The sequence below is a fragment of the Mobula hypostoma genome, chromosome 11 (genome assembly GCF_963921235.1).
Source record: "Mobula hypostoma chromosome 11, sMobHyp1.1, whole genome shotgun sequence".
Classification (NCBI taxonomy): Eukaryota; Metazoa; Chordata; class Chondrichthyes; order Myliobatiformes; family Myliobatidae; genus Mobula; species Mobula hypostoma.
Genome location: NC_086107.1, coordinates 92885050 through 92897493, shown reverse-complemented (window position 1 = coordinate 92897493; position 12444 = coordinate 92885050). Strand labels below are relative to the sequence as shown.

The window sequence follows — 12444 nt, the reverse complement described above, 5'->3', positions numbered from 1 at the left end:
TTAGTAGGGAAAACACCAGAATCTACCATTCAGGAAAAGTTAAAAGAATAAATATTAGGATTGATCAAAGTGAAACTGCCCTTCACAAGTTTGTTGAGTTGTTTTTCTGCTTTTTTGTATCACTGTCAGAATCAACAAATGCAAATTAGTTGGTATATTTGGACTCTGGAAAGCTTTTGATAAGGTATCATTCAAAGCATTGTTAAATAACCTTTGCAGAAGATTGGGTGATACACTAGCATGGATTGCTAGAGGTGGGAAGAACTCAAAACATGATGCCAGGCAAGAAATCTTTCCCTCAATTTCAACAAGGCAAAGGAGACGGTTATCGACTTCAGACAAACTCGCACCACTCACATCCCTTTCTACATCAACAGTAAGCAGTTTCAAATTCCTGGAAATGCACATCTCAAACAACCTCTCATTATCCCAGAACATATTCTACACAATCAGAAAACTCACCAAAGCCTCTACTTTCTAAGAAGGCTAAAGACAGCTGGATTATGCAGCGCATCTATACTCTTGTCATTCTACAAATGAACAGTAGAGAGCATCCTAACATGCTGCATGGTACAAAAACTGCACTGTAGCAGATAGGAAGGCTCTACAATGGGCGGCCAAAACTGCCCAATGCATCACCAGCACCAGCCTACCCACCAAGGACACACATGTAGAAAGGTGTCAGTAACATTGTAAAGGATCCCACCCACCCTGCTCACAGACTGTTTGTCCCACTTCCATCAGAAAGGTTATGTAACATCCATGCCTGAACAACCAGGCTCATAAAAGCTCCCTAGGCCTCCTGTTCCAAGATCCTCTCATATCCCTTTTGCCAATACCTCCAATTTTCACCCTGCCCTCAAGTTTACCTGGTCCATTTCCGACAGCTCCCTCCCCTTTCTAGGTCTTTCTGCCTCTGTCTCTGGAGACAGCTTACCTACTGATGTCTACTATAAGCCTACTGATTCTCACAGCTATCTGGACTATTCCTCTTCTCACCCTGTCTCTTGCAAGAATGCCATCCCCTTCTCGCAATTCCTCCATCTCTGCTGCATCTGCTCTCAGGATGAGGCTTTTCATTCCAGGACGAAGGAAATGTCCTCCTTTTTTAAAGAAAGGGGCTTCCCTTCCTCCACCATCAACTCTCAAACGCATCTCCCCCATTTCACGCACATCCGCTCTCACTCCATCCTCCCACCAGCCTCCGGATCCAACATATAATTCTCCGTAACTTCCGCCACCTCCAATGGGATCCCACCACGAAGCACATCTTTCCCTCCCCCCGCCTCTGCTTTCCGCAGGGATTGCTCCCTAAGCAACTCCCTTGTCCATTTGTTCCCCCCCCCCAACCCTCCCCACTGATCTCCCTCCTGGCATTTATCCTTGTAAGCGGAACAAGTGCTACACATGCCCTTACACTTCCTCCCTCACCACCAGTCAGGGTCCCAGACAGTCCTTCCAGGTGAGGCGACACTTCACCTGTGAGTTGGCTGGGGTGATATACTGCGTCCGGTGCTCCAGATGCGGCCTTCTTTATATTGGCGAGACCCAACACAGAATGGGAGATCGTTTCGGTGAACACCTACGCTCTGTCCACCAGAGAAAGCAGGATCTCCCAGTGGCCACACATTTTAATTCCACGTCCCATTCTGATATGTCCATCCACGGCCTCCTCTACTATAAAGATGAAGCCACACTCAGGTTGGAGGAACAACAGCTTGTATTCCATCTGGGTAGCCTCCAACCTGATGGCATGAACACTGACTTCTCAAACTTCCACTAATGCCCCACCTCCCCCTCGTACCCCATCCGTTATTTATTTATATACACACTTTCTTTTTCTCCCTCTGTCCCTCTCATTATACCCCTTGCCCATCCTCTGGCCTTCCCTCCTCCCCCTTTTCTTTCTCCTTGGGCCTCCTATCCCATGATCCTCTCATATCCCTTTTGCCAATCAACTGTCCAGCTCTTGGCTCCATCCCTCCCTCTCCTGTCTTCTCCTTTCATTTCGGATCTCCCCCTCCCACTTTCAAATCTCTTACCATCTCTTCTTTCAGTTAGTCCTGACAAGGGTCTCGGCCCGAAATGTCGACAGTACCTCTTCCGAGAGATGCTGCCTGGCCTGCTGCGTTCACCAGCAACTTTTATGTGTGTTGCTTGAAATTCCAACATCTTCAGATTTCCTCATGTTTGCAGGCTCAAAAAGCGTTACTTTCCCCAAGCAGCAAGGATAATCAACATCTCCACCCACTAACCCACCCCTCAACAGCCCCCACCACCACTACTTTATAATTTCCTCCTATGCCTGGTGTCACTTTATGAACATACAATTAATCTATAAATCAATTATACATTTGTATAAGATGATGAGAGGCATTGATTGTGCGGTTAGCCAGAGGCTTTTTCACAGGGCTGAAATAGCTAACACGAGGGGGCATAGTTTTAAGGTGCTTGGAAGTAGATACAAGGCGGGATGTCAGCAGAAAGTTTTTCCACACACAGAGTGGTGGATCTGTGGAATGCACTGCTGGCAACAGTGGTGGAAGCACATACAAGAGTCTTTTAAGAGACATGAAGGTATACGAAGCTTAGAAAATTAGAGGGTAATTCCAGGCAATTTCTAGAGTAGGTTACATGGGCAGCACAACATTGTGGGCCAAAGATGAAAATACACACATACACACAAAATACTACAGGAACTCAGCAGGTCAGGCAGCACCCTATGGAAAAGTGCACACAGTTGAACTTGCAGGCTGAGACCTTTCTTTTAAGCTATTTCAGGTATTTATTTATACTTATCATGCTTTTTTTAAACTATTGTGTTCTTTGACTTATTAATTATGCTGCATCAGATACAGAGCAGCAATTTTTTCACTCTCCTGTACATTTGTGTACTGGAAATTATGTTAAACAATACTGAGTCTTGAGAACTGAAAAGAACAAAGCACAGAAAGAGCAACAACGTGCTGAGGGAACTCAATGGGTCATGCAGCATCTTGGAAAAAAGCTGTTGAAGCTTTGAGTCTTTATGTTACATCAGGACTGATAATGAAATGGTTAGCACAAAGAAAAGTGGTGAAAATGGATTCTGAGCCAATCGGTGGGCTAGATGACAGGCAGATAGTGCCTGGTGCCAGATAGGGGAGGTGCTCCATATTCCAGCAACCGCAGTCTCGTGCCTCCTGGGAAAAAAAATCATGTTTGTGTTTGGAAACAGATGCTTGTGTTTGGAAACAGATGCTTGTGAGATGCTGCACGAATGTGTCAGTGAAATCCAGTTGTGCACCATTATATACACAAGAAAGTCTGTGGATGCCAGAAATTCATAGCTACAACTATCCGGAGGAACGTAACAGGTCAGGCTGCGCCCATGGAAAGGAATAAAGAATCAATGTTGCAGGCTGAGACTCTTCATCAAGACTGGGAAGGAATGGGGAAGAAGTCAGAATAAGAAAGTAGGGGGAGGGGGAAGGAGTACAAGCAGGCAGGTGATGGGTGAAACTAGTTGAGGGGAAAGTAGGTAGTTGAGAATAGGAATGATGTAAGAAGATGGGAGGCGATAGATGGAAGACCATAAGATTATAGCAGCAAAATTAAACCATTCAGCCCATCAAGTCTGCTCTGCCATTCCATCATGGCTAATTTATTATCATTCTCCCGCCTTGTCCCCATAACCTTGACAACCTAATTAATCAAGAACATATCAACCTCCGCTTTAAATATACCCAATGACTTGGCCTCCACAGCCCTCTGTGGCCATGAATTCTAGATTCACCACACTTTGGCTAAAGAAATTCTTCCTCATCTCGGTTATAAATGGACATCCCTCTAGTCTGAGGCTGTGCTCTCCAGTCCTAGAAGAGGTACAGGAGTGAAGGAGGAAAGTGATGGGAGAGAAGAGTGGACCGTGGGAGAAAACAAATGAGAGGCACCAGAAATAGGCAAGAAGGAAATGGGGAGAGCCAGAATCGGGAATGGAAAGGGATGTGGGGGAAGGAAAGAAACTACAGCAAGCGAAAAAAATTGATGTTCATGCCATCAAGTTGAAAACTACCCAGACAGAATATGAGGTGTTGCTCCAACCTAAGAGTAGCCTCTTTGTGGCAGTAGAGATTTTGCTGGGTTCCTCCCCCTTCCATTCCAGTCCTGGTGAAGGATCTTGGCTCAAAACCTACACTCTTTATTCCACTCCATAGATGCTGCCTGATCTGTGTGTTCCTCCAGCATTTTGTGCGTGCATAACTTGGATGAAAAGATCAAATACGACAAAACCAAATTTGCTGGTAACACAAAAGTAGGCAGCAGTGAAGATGCAGAAAGGCTTCGAGCAATATACAAAGGTCAAGTCAATGTGCAGTGATGTGGCAGATAAAATATAAACTGGAAGCATGGGAGGTCATCGACTTAGAAAATTAGCAGTTCCTGTTTCTAAATGAGACAACTGAAAGGTGCTGATGTTCAGAGAACGCTCAGTGATGTTCTACATAAATCACTAAAAATTAACTTGCTAGTAAAGAATGTTTTACTGTTTGCAAGAGGATAAGACTAGAGATGATTTAATTATATCCAGCACTGGAATAGCATGTGGATGTCTCAACTTAACAAATGAAGGGTAAAGGGTTGATGTTAGCAAATGTTCAATAAACCAACTCCTGGCATGACTTGGGGACATTAAAGCAGACTAGACATATATTCTGAACAGTATAAAAAAAATCTTCATCCAAAACTCAGTCAACCTTAGGAATTCTTTAATTAGAGCGTGTGCAGGATCAGTTGCTGATAACATTCAGAAGAGATTTAAATACTTTTGGAAATTGAATGAAGCCAAAACAAGTTCAGTTTATTGTCACTCACAGGTATATAGCCCCATAAGTAGCATTCACAAAAAACAAATTAAATGTAAATTGTGAGGACTGCTAAGAGAATCAGTCTCTCTTCTTCATATCCAATAAATCTATCAGCACTGCATATGCAGGGCCCTTAACATCATCAATGCACCCTCCCATCCGTCCAACGATCTCTCTGAATCCCTTACCATCAGGCCAGAGGTACCAGCATTAGGACAACTGTTAGGATAATTATTTATAGAGCACTTTTCACACAGTAGTAGTTCAAAGTGCTTTACTATTGAATAAAAGTACAAACTTGAAAATTAAAAAATAATCATGAAAATAATAAGACAAAAAGATATTAGATAAAAGCAAAGATAGATGGGTTTTGAGCTGCCGTTTAAAAGTGTCCACTGAGTCTGTATCCCTTATACTTTTAAGTATTCCAGTTTAGGCATGCAGTTGAAAAAACCTGATCATCTGTGGAGGGAGACGGTTTACATTTAAGAGATAGATGGAAGAAGACCTGTGAGCTGGAGCAGGATTACAAAAACAAAACAATTCTGTGATGTACTCACTCCAGTCCCAGACCATTAAGAGCTTTAGAACTAAGTAAGGGAACTTTATAATCAATTCTAAAAGGTACAGGAAGCCAACTCTAAGTATCTAGTATAAGAGTGATGAGGGTTTTAACTAAAACCCTCATCCTGGTTTTAGTTAAAAGTCTAGCAGCAGTGTTCTGAATGGGTTGGATGTTTGTCAATAGATTGTTTTGGAAGGCCAGTCAAAAATGCATTGGAGTAATCTAAGTCTATTCAATACTAAGGCTTGAATTAGTTTTTCAGCATCATTACATGACAGAAATAAACATATCTTTACAATATCTTTACATATCTTCTCAAGTGTAGAAATGCTGCTCTGGCCACTTTATGTGGGATTTAAAATTCAAATCTGATTCAAGGATAACACCCAGGCTTGTTACTTCTGATTTTACAAGGGGAGCAAAGTTCCCAAGTTTATCTCTTTTTGGCTTTGGGACCAGTTTTATCTTCATATAGTTTTAGGAAATTATTGCTCATCCATTAATTCTAGCCATACCAAAAATCAGGGCGTTATCATCAGACTCAATCAAGACATACAATTGTGTTTCATAAGCATACTGGGGGAAATCAAATATAAACTCTCTAATGATGTCTCCTAAAGGGAGCATATATAAAGGTACACCATACCTCTTAGAAAATTGGTTTCCAAGACAACCCAGTTCCCAAGGCAATCCAGGAGAATGTTGTGGTCAATTGTGTTGAAGGAAGTACTCAGATTTAAGAATTAGAACTGAGAATGCTGGCATTAGTGCTGAGTCCTAAGTTGCTGACAATTTTGGTAAGGGTCACCTCCATGCTGTGGCTTGTTCTAAAACTTGCCTGAAACTTTTCTAGAATATTGTTCCCATTCAGAAAGTTGTTGAATTAGTTGAAAATGACTTTTTCAAGCATCTTACCCATGAAGGGAAATTTAGATATAGCCCTGTAGTTAGCTAGTACCTCATTATCGAGGTTTGACTTTTTAAGTAGGGGTTTGACAGCTGCTATTGTGAAGGTATCAGGGAAAAAGCCAGTTTCAAGAGATGTGCTAATAATTTTCTTAACAGAATTGAAAACACTATTATTAAGAGTCCTTAAAAGGTGCAGTAGGGACAGAGTTGAAACAGCAAATCAACTATTTACTCTTAGTTATAACTATGCAGTTCTGAACTGAAAAAACTTATAAATTTTGACATGGTTACCCTCTTTCTGAGGTTGACTATAGAGGTTCCCAATACCTGCATCTATACTCTCCCTAATGGAATTAATTTTGATGACAAAAATATTACAAACTCATAGTAGATGCGTGACTAAGGACATTATAGGTTGGAGCAGGGTTCAACAGCCAATATCTTTGAAATGCCACTATCCTCTGTAATAATCTTGGAAAAAGGTGTTCTTGCAGTGCTACTAGCGTTAAAGGAGCCTAGTTTTTCCAATGAAAATACTACAGTGGATTTCTAGAATAGAACAGACCTTTATTGTCTTTGCTTAAAACGAGATTGCAGTGCGACCCCAGTCGTGCAAGATATTTACAATGCATGCGGTAGTTTAATTGAAAAAATATTTACAATTACATATTCTAGTCCAGTTTTCCTCCATTTTCGCTCAGCTACTCTGCATGATCCTGAGTTCATGGACAACATTCTGATTTCACATATGTGGTTTCTTTTTAACCGTAAATGGGGCCACTGCACTTATTATAATTGTCAAGTTATTGTTGAAAGGATCAATCATTTCAATTTACTGAGCAGTTTAGGGTCACATGAGTCAGATAAACTAGCCTGCTCAGAGAATTTAAGTGGAGTTGCAGCATCAAGAACATTTTTTAAATCTATAACTTCTTTCATGATCTTGATTCCAGACATGAGGGCATAAAAAAATACACAGAAACAACCAGACACAGTGGTATCAGACAGAGAGGCATTAGTAATGACAAAAGGGTTAAATATTATTAAGTGTATTTCCAAATCAATGGAGTGGGCTCAGTGACATGTTGGGTAAGATCTAGGCTCCGGAATACAGCTGGTAGAGTGAGCATTTGAGAGATCATTAATATGAATATTGAAATGAGATAAGAATCCTGTCATAGTTCACTATAATAGAGGAGAAAAATTGAGAATTATGAGAGAAAGCAGGCATTAGGAGTGATAAACAGTGCAGAGGACAAGATCCATACCAAAATTTTAAACATATACCGTACCTCAAAATTTGAAAACAGCTTTCAATGAGAATGAGATGGGAAACAGCTTTCACAAGACTACTGAACTCCCTGCCGCCACCCCAGATTTCATCAGGTGCCAGTTTACTTTTTAAACTTGCATCTTAAATGCACAGTATAGCTAGATATTTATGGCAATATTAATTTACGTTTGTGTGCGAGTTATATTACTATGTTGTGCACATAAACCCCGAGGAAAGTTGCATCGTTTCACTGTACATATGCATGTGGTTGAACTACATAAACTTGAACTTGGAAAGAGGCAGCCTAAAAAAGTGGGTGAAACACGGGGGAAGAGCGTGTGAAGCAAAGATGAAGGTAGTAGGATTGTGAAACAAGGGGGAAGGGCAACCAAGCAAGGCAGAACAGATCGTAAACACAAAATACCCTGCAGATGCTGGGGTCAAAGCAACACGCACAACACGCTGGAGGAACTCAGCAGGTCGAGCAGCATCCGTGGAAACGATCAGTCAACGTTTTGGGCTGGAATCCTTCGTCAGGACTGAAGAGGGAAGGGGCAGGGGTCCTATAAAGAAGGTGGGGGGAGGGTGGGAAGGAGAAGGCTGGTAGGTGCCAGGTAAAAAACCAGTAAGGGGAAAGATCAAGGGGTGGGGGAGGGGATAGGCAGGAAAGGTGGAGGAATAGGGGAAAGCATAATGGGTAGTAGGAGGCAGAACCATGAGGGAGATGATAGGCAGCTGGAGGAGGGGGCAGAGTGAAACTGGGATGGGGAAAGGGGGGGGAATCCGACTCCTTCTACTACCCATTATGCTTCCCCTATTCCTTCTTCACCTTTCCTGCCTATCCCTCCCCCACCCCTTGATCTTTCCCCTTACTGATTTTCCACCTAGAACCTACCAGCCTTCTCCTTCCCACCCTCCCCCCACCTTCTTTATAGGACCCCTGCCCGTTCCCTCTTCAGTCCTGACGAAGGGTCTCGGCCCGAAACGTTGACTGTTCGTTTCCATTGATGCTGCCCGACCTGCTAAGTTCCTCCAGCGTGTTGTGCGGGCAGAACAGATGTAAAAATGGAAGCCATTTAATAGGTATAAAGGAGGAGCATGGAGGGGGGAGCTGAGGGCCAAAGGGGGGGAGGGGGAGCTGAGGGCCAAAGGGGGGGAGGGGGGAGCTGAGGGCCAAAGGGGGGGAGGGGGGAGCTGAGGGCCAAAGGGGGGGGGAGGGGGGAGCTGAGGGCCAAAGGGGGGGGGAGGGGGGAGCTGAGGGCCAAAGGGGGGGGGAGGGGGGAGCTGAGGGCCAAAGGGGGGGAGGGGGGAGCTGAGGGCCAAAGGGGGGAGCTGAGGGCCAAAGGGGGGGGAGGGGGGAGCTGAGGGCCAAAGGGGGGGAGGGGGGAGCTGAGGGCCAAAGGGGGGGGAGGGGGGAGCTGAGGGCCAAAGGGGGGGGAGGGGGGAGCTGAGGGCCAAAGGGGGGGGAGGGGGGAGCTGAGGGCCAAAGGGGGGGGAGGGGGGAGCTGAGGGCCAAAGGGGGGGGAGGGGGGAGCTGAGGGCCAAAGGGGGGGGAGGGGGGAGCTGAGGGCCAAAGGGGGGAGCTGAGGGCCAAAGGGGGGGGGAGCTGAGGGCTACAAGGGGGAAGGAAAAGACTACAAGCGGGCGCAAGGAGATAGGGAAGGGCAGGAGTATAAAGGTGGGAAACAAATGGGTATACCGGGGTGTAAGGAAAACAGGAATGGTGAACACGGGGGCGTAAAAAGGCCTCAAGCAGCAACGTTGGGCCCGCGCTCCTCCTGGATTACAACGGGACTGCGGTCACTGCTCTTCCCTCCCACTGATGTGTTGCGGACCATCACCGCTCCCGAAGCCGCCCATCCCTTCACGATAGGCCTCACCTGCCGTCCACGACTTTTTCACGTTCAGATCTCTTGCCTCCTAAACTCCCTCTCCGAACCTCACCACAAAATGGCGGCCAACGCTGCCCACTTTGATGGACGGTGGCTTGAACCAGTTAGAAGTCGTCCAGTTTCAAATTAACCAATGGTAGCTTCGATGCCTTGACGTATGCATTTTTGATTGGGTTGTTGTTTGTACCTATCCTCTGTCAAGTCGTCAGTCTTCCCGCCTTAGCTCAACCAATCAAGCTTCGCGGTCGCTATGTGACGTCTTTTGGTGATTGTAGAAATTGTGAAATGGCGAATGATGAGAGTCAGGGGCACATGTACACAGTATTCTCAGTGTGTGCTTATTAATGGCTTATTAACTGTACCATAATGTACTAAATCGGTACCCTGACTGATGAAGGCCAGCATGCCAAATGCCTTCTTCACCACCCTCACTACTTGCTCAATTGCTTTCAGTGAACTTTCTACATTATTTTAGTCATAGAGGACTTGCACCCCTTTAGCCCTCCTATTCCATGTCAGACTTTCTTCTGCTTGGTTCTATCGACCCACACCTGGACTATAGCCCTCCATACCCTTAGAAATGTTTCCATTGAAACCATGACCACCACTTCAGCTGGCAAGCACGAGGAATTCTGCAGATGCTGGAAATTCAAGCAACACACATCAAAGTTGCTGGTGAACGCAACAGGCCAAGCAGCATCTCTAGGAAGAGGTACAGTCGACGTTTCGGGCCGAGACCCTTTGTCAGGACGGCGTTCACCAGCGACTTTGATATGTGTTACTTCAGCTGGCAGCTCCTTTCATACCTGCATCACCCTCTGTGGAAGATCTCCCTCAGATTTCCCCATAATTAGTTTATCCTTAATCTATAACCTCTAGTTCCAGTCTCATCAAACCTCTTTTCAAAAAAAAAGGTCTCAGCCCAAAACGTTGACTGTTAGTCCATATCCATAGATGTTGCCTGGCTTACTGAGTTCCTCCAGCACTTTGTGTGTGTTGCTTAGTGGGAAAACTGTTTGCATTTACCTCTATCAAATTGCCACTCATTCTCCTGCGCTCTGAGGAATAAGGCCTATAAAGTCCTAATCTTTCCCTTTAATGCAAGTCACAGCAACATCCTTGTAAATTTCCTCTGTACTCTTTCAATCTTATTGCTATTTTTCATGCAGGTAGGTGACCAGAACTGCACACAATATTCCAAATTTGGCCTCACCAATGTCTTACACAACTTCGACGTCCCAACTTCTGTACTCAATACTCTGATTTATGAAGGCTAATATACCGAAGCTCTTTTTATGATGCTCTCTACCCATCAGTTTTAGTCTGTTTTATTTGTGTTTTTTTTTTCCCAGGCATAGTACATGTATTGGAATCTGGAAGTAACACATAAGATGCTGGAGGATCTCAGCAGTTTTTGCAGCATCTGTGGAGGGAAGTGAATGCTGACATTCTGGGTTGAATCATGTCATGTGGACTCACGATTGGATGCATCCCATCTATGGAAATGGTTTTGAACCAAGATGTTAACCGTCCACCTCACTTCATTGATGCCACCTGGCCTGCTGAGTTCCTCCAGCATCTTGTGTGTTTGTTCAAGGATTACATCCAGTGCTAGAGGTATGAGCATAAACTTCCAGGACTGATCACGGTTACTACTAGGCCCTCTGAGTTCCTCCAGATTGTTTGATGTTCCAGATTCCAGCATCTGCATTCTGTTGTGTCTCTGTTTTCTTCTGATTCTGATACTGATTCCTTCTTTCCAATGTGTTCATCCAACCATGGCACCGACCCAACTAGTCTGAATTTCCTGCATGCAACCAAGATCCTTTTAAGCTATGACCCCCCATGTTCCTATCCAAGTGTTAGCTAAATACTATCTTAATTTGCCATCTTAGCCCTGTCTAGCCCGTACGTAATTCCCATCTCAGCAAGGTAGAGCTATAGGGTACCACAGCATGGAAATGGATTCTGGGTCGAGAGATTCTAACTGTCCTTAGGTCAAGGTGTCGCCAAGATGCAGCCTCCAAGGAGGTTGTGGATAGACCGTGTTGCTTCTTAAGATCGTAGGGATGGTTTTGAGGACAGTGAGGGGAGTTAGGTGTCAGGGTGGGGTTTGGAGACAGGTATGTGGGAAGAGCTGGAGGTCAGGATTGTGGTTTAGGGACAGGGATGTAGAGGAGTTAGAGGTCAGGTTGGAGCATAGGCCTTCACTCTGCATTCAAATGTCAGCAATGTGGATGTGTGGTGAAGAATATCCATTGACATCAGGATGTTAAGCGGGTCCCTGAATCAAGTGTCCATGCGAGCCCTAGGAGACACGAGGGCCCCACCAGGTCAGTGAGTTACAGACATCCCACCTCTCCCAGAAGTTCCGGGAGTCTCCCGCATATTAATAGCAGCTCCCTGACGCCCGCAAATCATATACAATGTCCCGGAAATGGGAGCGGGAGCGAGAGCGAGCATCCTGATTAGCCTCTCTTTGTGCTAAGTAGACCTATCAGTTTTCTCTGTGGGTGGGCTTTACAGTCAACCTCTGTCTCTCCATCAGTTTAGTTTAGTGTCCTGTACCGCCATGGCAGAGTGTTTCAAAATAAAGAAAATATAAAACGCAGTCACCCCAGACTACACTAAAGTGTACCCCTGCCTAATAGGGGTCAAAAATAATGACAGTGTTGTTCACTTCACTATTTGCAACAGTGATTTTTCTATTGCCCATGGTGGGTTAAGACTGTAAAAGAAATGTTGAGGTGAGTTTAACAGGTGTCATTCGTTCATTAGCATAGCTAACGTTATTTAAACTAGCTGGCTGGCTGCTAAGGAGCTACTCTATTACAGACATCCCACCTCTCCTGGAAGTTCCGGGAGTCTCCCGCAAATTGATGGTGCTACCTCCCTGAAATGAGTTTTTGCAGGGTGGGATGTCTGGAGTTAGTGAGTCCAGAGTCCAAGATCTGAAGT

At 44.8% G+C, this 12444-nt stretch overlaps 1 protein-coding gene across 1 annotated transcript in view; it reads right to left on the bottom strand.

Moving 5' to 3' along the window:
* Nucleotides 1–9571, bottom strand: part of LOC134353950 (serine/arginine-rich splicing factor 3-like) — a 38186-nt gene extending 28615 nt beyond the window's left edge. Inside the window, exon 1 of the mRNA XM_063062534.1 lies at nucleotides 9475–9571. The gene's annotated coding sequence lies outside the window, so the exon portion shown is untranslated. The remainder of the gene's footprint in view (nucleotides 1–9474) is intronic.
* Between the last annotated feature and the right edge of the window lie 2873 nt (nucleotides 9572–12444).